Source organism: Lathyrus oleraceus, chromosome 7 (assembly GCF_024323335.1).
Source record: "Lathyrus oleraceus cultivar Zhongwan6 chromosome 7, CAAS_Psat_ZW6_1.0, whole genome shotgun sequence".
NCBI classification, from domain to species: domain Eukaryota; kingdom Viridiplantae; phylum Streptophyta; class Magnoliopsida; order Fabales; family Fabaceae; genus Lathyrus; species Lathyrus oleraceus.
Window position 1 is genome coordinate 16,724,847 of NC_066585.1, and position 6,709 is coordinate 16,731,555.

Here is a 6,709-nt window from a genome sequence, read left to right on the forward strand (position 1 = left end):
TATTTTCCCATCTAACCAACGAACCAGCTCCCTCTTCAATTGATCGAACGTAGTGATGTTCTAGAACAACATCAGCATCTGAGGTTTGTCTCTCGCATAAATCACATTTCCGTATCGGCGACGAACACCAAACATGATTGCCAAATGATTATATGAGATGTGGAACAATTACTCACACAACGCATCTATTTATAACACAAAAATTGCATTTTATGAGGAGCCTCCAATTGAATTGACGCCTCCTCTTAAACCCTACACAGGGGCGCCAATTGGATTGGCTAGGGCACCTGCCCTAGCCAATCCAATTGACGCCTCCATTCAATTTTTAAGCGGAGTCTCCAATTCAATTGGCGACTCCTCCTAAAAGTGGGGTAGTTTGAGAATTTTTTTGAAACCAGGGGTATTTTGGGAATTTCCTTGAAAAAGTGGGTTATTTTTGTAAAAAAAAACAAAACTTAGGCCTTAATTAGGGATGTGCATGGATAACCATTAATATGAACCAATTTATTTGTATGGTTATGATTTATAAACCAAATCACTTCTCACAAAAACCAATTTAAAATTTTAAACCGATTCTGAATTGGTTCCGAACCGGTTTAAAATCGATTTTAAATGGGTTTTGATTTTAATCAAAATTATTTAATTTAATTTAAAATTTATTATTTTTAAATTAATAATAATTTTTAAATTTAAAAACATAAACAAATTTTATGAGGTTTTAAAATATTTTTTCTTTTAAAATTTAAAAAACATAAAAAACAATTTTTTTAGAAAAAAAAAACAAATATTCAGAAAAAAGAAAAAAATATATATAAAAGAAAATTGAAAATAATCAAATTATATTCTGAAAATGAAAAAAGTATCTTAAAAAATAAATTATTTTAAAAAATAAAAATAACTGAAAAAAATTTACTTAAAAAAAATGGAAATCGAAAATAAAAAATAATTTCTATTCTGAAATTATAATTTTTTTTTTAAAAATAAAAGTTTTTTTATTGAAAATTTGAAAAAGTAACCTTTTTGAAAATTAAAAAAAATTATCAAAAAAATCTATTTTTTTTTTAAAAAGAAACTTTTTTACTGAAAAAATTTAAAATATTTTTGATAATTTTTCTTTTATTAAGAAGAAAATAATAATTTTATTTGAAAAAAAATATCAAATATAATTTTTTCGAAAAAAAAATTCCGAATATAATACTTTTCGTGAAAAAATAAAAATTCTAAATTTTACTTTTAAAATATTTTTTTTATAAAATTTAAAAAAATATAAAATATAAAATTAATTTATAATGTGATAAGACATAAAAATAGACAAATATAAAAATTTGACGCATAGCAAAATTTGGATATCCAATAACAAAATCAAATTTTTATAATGGGTAACGGTTTATATTTGGATAACAAAATGGACACCCAAATTTTTTTTTTAACATTTGGTTTGATTTTTTAAATGTGGAACAATTTGGATATCAATTTGATTATGAATAACCGGTTTTTCTACATACCCGTAGCCTTAATCAAACTTTTAGGTACAATTTTGCACAAAAATATTTCGAAAAAGTATAGTTAATACAATTTTAGCATGACTTTTGTCCCGTTTGTTTTGGCTTTTTTTAAAAATGATTTTTATAGTGTTACATATTTTAGTGTAAAAAAAATTTACAAAGAAACTTTTCATAAAACTTTCAAATGAAAATTTGGTTTGAACAGTTATTCTTAAAATGTTATTTTAGGTATTTCATCATTTTATGGAAACTTTTTTTGGATATCAAATTTTTAAAAAATCACTTAATTTTGAAGCTATTTCAAATAACTTTTTATAAAAATTATTTCTAAGATACAATTTTTTGAAGAAATTGTAATTTTGACTATGTTTTGATCTTCGATAATGTATATTTATGTTATAGAAGGAACAATTTAATCTTTTAATTTGTAAAAAATAAATTTAAAAAAACTTATAATATTTTAAAAAATATTTTTGTAGAATCCATTTTCAAAAATAAAAAGAAAAAATCCATTTTTTTAAAGTTAAAACAAACTGGCCCTTTATATAAGAGTCGAGAAGATTGTGATGATTTTGCTCTGACTTTTTTAATTTATTATTTTAAAAGTTATACATAAATTGTTATTTTATACAACAACTTATTTAAATTAATGCAGGAACATAAAGAAATATTACTTTGAGGAGAGATTGAACACTACACTAACAAATTATATTTATTTAATTTAACTAACACATATTAGTTTTTATATAAATTTATTATTTTATATTAATAGAAAATTATAATTCTATAAATATTATTTTATGTTAATATTAAATTTTAATTCTATAAATATTATTTTATATTAATATCAAATTATAATTCTATAAATATTATTATCTATTATTATCAACTATAATTCTATAAATATTATTTATTAATAGTATAATTATATATGAAGAAGTATTTTACATATTTTGCACTTTCTTTATGCGTTTTATCCATCGAGTCATATACATGGTAAGTACTCTTTCGTGAAATAATACAATTTGAAATATGCATAGCATTGCCATCTTGACACTACTATATGATACCAAATACATATATCAATACTGTTTACTATATTTATTGTGTTTATACAGTAAATAATATATTTTTTTATTTTAATTTTATTGAAAATATCTTATTTATAAAAATACTTAAAATTTATTTCATAAAATATAAGTTTATGGTATTAATCAACTCACTGTTACATTAACTACAAAAATATATATTATTATTTACACGGTTACAAAATAGATTTTTTTGGTAACACTCCTTTTACACGGTCTTCCTTTTAATTTGATGATAATTTCTTTTAGACCTTTTTTTAGTATTTACTAAAAGATATTTCTCAAGGTCATGTGTATCAACCGTGGTAAAAGATGACATCTCGTCATGAATTAGAATTCTAGAACCTACAATTTTGTTTTTATTTATTTTTAAAACACTTTTTACCAATGTTGAAACTTCCAACCATGGTGAAAAGTGACGTTTGGTTATGAGTTCAAATTCTAGCATCTATAGTTTTGTTTTTATTTATTTTTAAGTCATTTTTTAAAAGACATACAACAGTGGTTGTTCAACGTAACTGTTGTAATAGGTTGGGACCTACAGTTTTATTTTTATTTATTTTTAAGCCACTTTTTATTACGGTTGAGACTTCCAACCGTAGTAAAACGTCACTCAGGGTCATGGAAAATATATGCGTGTTTATTGAGTTTCTTCACCGTTCTTAAATAAATCTTTGTCATCCATTTAGTGAGTATCAACGCTCAAGACACTACCATTATTGATCCACGTGAAACTTAAAACTTAGATGAAGTTCCAACGTAAACGAACTTCATCTTCTACCTTCAAACATCATCTTTATTTACAATACTTTATTTCTCCACTAAACCAAGCTCAAAAACATTATGTCTTTCATAAACAAAACTCAAAAATATCATTTCTTTCATTAACAAATTTCAGAACTCCATCACTTCTTCTCCAACTTGAATGAGACAAGGAAAATATGGATTCAAGTTAGCAATGTTAGTTGTTGTTGTTCTTGTTGTTCTTTATTTTTTGTTCTTACTGTTCTTGTTGTTATTCTTGTTGTTCTTGTTGTTGTTCTTATTGTTGTTCTTGTTATTCTTGTTTTTGTTGTTCTTCTTGTTGTTGTTATTGTCGTTGTTTTTGTTGTTCTTCTTTTTCTTGTTTTTTTTTCTCGTTGTTGTTGTTGTTGTTGTTTTATCGTTGTATTTTTTTATATTAAAGGACATATAATAATTGTTGCTTAAAGTAATTGTTGTGATAGGTTGAGACATACAACAACGGTTGTTTAAAGCAACTGTTGTGATAAGTTATGTGTTACTTGACTTATAATCACGGTTGCACGGTCGTGGTGGAAAGTATCATACATACAATCACACTTTACCTCACAATGGTTGGTCGGACGTGGTTGTATTTCTTTTTCAATCGTTATGAGAGGTGTTTTTCGTAGTAGTGTTAGTTATTTTATTTAAATCCCATTGACCAATTTCACTACCTCATTAACTAATAAATACATAATATTAGCAAGACATTAAATTAGGAAATATAATCATTAATATTTTACAATAGATTAACCAACTTTATTTTACTTTTTTTTTATAATTCATTAACCAAGTTATGAATTGTACTAACCAAATTTTTACATATTGTGGTATTTTGGATCAACCTCTAGTCTCGATGGGAATAAATTCATGTTTCGACAGGATTTATGCATATTGTAGTCGAATTTTGTTCAAGCATGCAGGAGTTGAAGATGTGCGTGTTGTAGTTAAATTTTGTTCTAGCATGCAGTTGTATAATTTAGCTTGTTGGTTAAGTTAGCTTAGTGCTTAAGTTAGCTTGTTGGTTTAGTTAGCTTAGTTATTAAGTTAACTTGTTGTTTAAGTTAGTTTAGTGCTTAAATTAACTTGTTGGTTAAGTTAACTTGTAGTCTATAAATAGGTTGCTCTCTCAGGTTGTTGAGAGAAGGTTAAGGTTGGTTGATATTTGCTTGTAAACAATTTGCCCTAACTGTGAAAGTAAATAATAAAATGGTTTTAATCAATTCTTGTTCTTGTTCTACCCTCTTCTCTCTCTTTCGTAAAACTAAAAAGGTTTTCTCGTCTTTGTTCAAGAAACTCAATCTTTCTCATAGTTTTATTTGCTCCTGGTGTGGTGTTTGTCACAACAAACTGATGTGGTGAGCGTGGAAAAGATACCATCAACGAAGTATGAGATTGAGAAATTCACTGGTGTGAATAATTTTGGTTTTCGGCGCTTGAACATGCAAGCCCTACTGGTTCAACAGAGTTTGTTATAAGCGCTGAAAGGATCAAAGAAGATGGATGATGCCCTAAAAGAGAAGGAGAAGATGATGATGATCGAGAAAGCCCACAATGTCATTATATCGAGCATCGGTGATAAGGTTCTCCGACAGGTCTCAAAGGAGAAGACGGCAACAACTGTGTGGGGCAAACTCGAAGGGTTGAACATGACTAAATCCTTGTTAAATAATTTGTATATAAAGAAGACTTAGTATAAATTCAAGATGAGCAAAGATAGAGTCTTAACGGAGCAGTTGAATACGTTCAACAAGTTGATTCTTGATTTAGAGAATATCGAAGTTAGTATCGTGATGATGAAGATCAAACATTGTTATAATTGTGTTCTTTACCTAAGTCCCATGCTTAATTCAAAGAAAATATCTTGCATGGAAGAGATTCTATGACCTTTGAAGAAGTCCAATCAACCTTGTACTATAAGGACTTGAATAGGAGCACAAGCCATCGTCTATTGGTGAAGGTTTGTCCGTTAAAGGGAAATTCTTAAAGAAAGATGACAGGCTTGAGAAGAAGAATGGTAAAGGTCAACAGAAGTCCTATGGTGGTGATGCTCCTATAATTATATGTAACCATTGTAAGAAGGAGGGTCAGATAAGAAAGGTGTTCCTTAAGCGCTTGAATAATCATATAGGTAAGGATAATGGAAATACAACCATTATTGAAGATGATTTTGAATCGTCAGATGTCCTGGTAGTTTCAAGCAACAATTCTTGCAAGGAATGGATCATGGATTCAAGTTGCACTTGGAACATGACTCCAAACAAAGGTGTGTTTGAGGAATCATGTGATCAAGATGGTGGATCAGTGATGCTGGGAAATAATAAAGCTTGCCAAATTATAGATATTGGATCTGTGAGATTCAAGCTCCATGATGAGTCAATAAAGTTATTGACTGGTGTGAGGTGTGTACCTGAAGTTAAGAGAAATTTGATTTCTCTTGGTAAATTCAATAAGAAAGTATATGTGTTAAAGGGATAATAAGGTATCTTAAGAGTCATGAAGGGGTCTAAGGAATTCATGAGAGGCGTGAAGAAACAAGGCTTGTATACCCTTGAGGTTGAGGTTGCCAGTGAATTAGCAGATTTTTCCTCCATGAAACATGCATCGGAGACAGAATTGTGACATATGAGATTGGTCCATGTTAGTGAAAGGGGTCTTGTCGAAGTGAGGAAACGGAATCTGATGGGTGGTGACAAAGTTGGAAAGTTGTAATTATGTGAACCTTATGTGTTTGGTAAATCCTGTAGAGTGAATTTAAACAAAGGCAAACAAAGAACACATGGATCCCTGGATTACATTCATGTTGATCTTTGGGGGCCTGCAAATAATAATTCACACTCAGGTGCAAATTATTTTATATCCATAGTTAATGATTATTCCGGAAAGTTATGGCTATTCATCCAAAAGACTAAGGATGAAAATTTTAAAATTTTCAAAATTTGGAAGACTCTAGTCGAAAATTAGACTGGCAGGAAGGTCAATAGGTTGAGAATTGATAATGGCCTTGAGTTCTGCAATGAAGCTCTGGATAATTATTTTAGTATGTCTAGTATTGCAAGACCAACATTGATGTCGACACTTCACAACAAAATGGAATGGATGAGAGATTCAATCGAACAATCCTGGAAAGGGTTATATGCATGTTCGTTAGTGCTTGATTGAAAAAGGTGTTTTGAGCTAAGGTTATTGTGACTGCAACATACCTGATAAATAGGTGTCCCTTGAATTCCTTGTGGATGAATACACCTGAAGAATTCTGGTCGGGAAATCCACCTAATCTCGAAAGACTTAGAATATTTGTTTGTTTATCTTACGCTCACATTAGGCAAAACA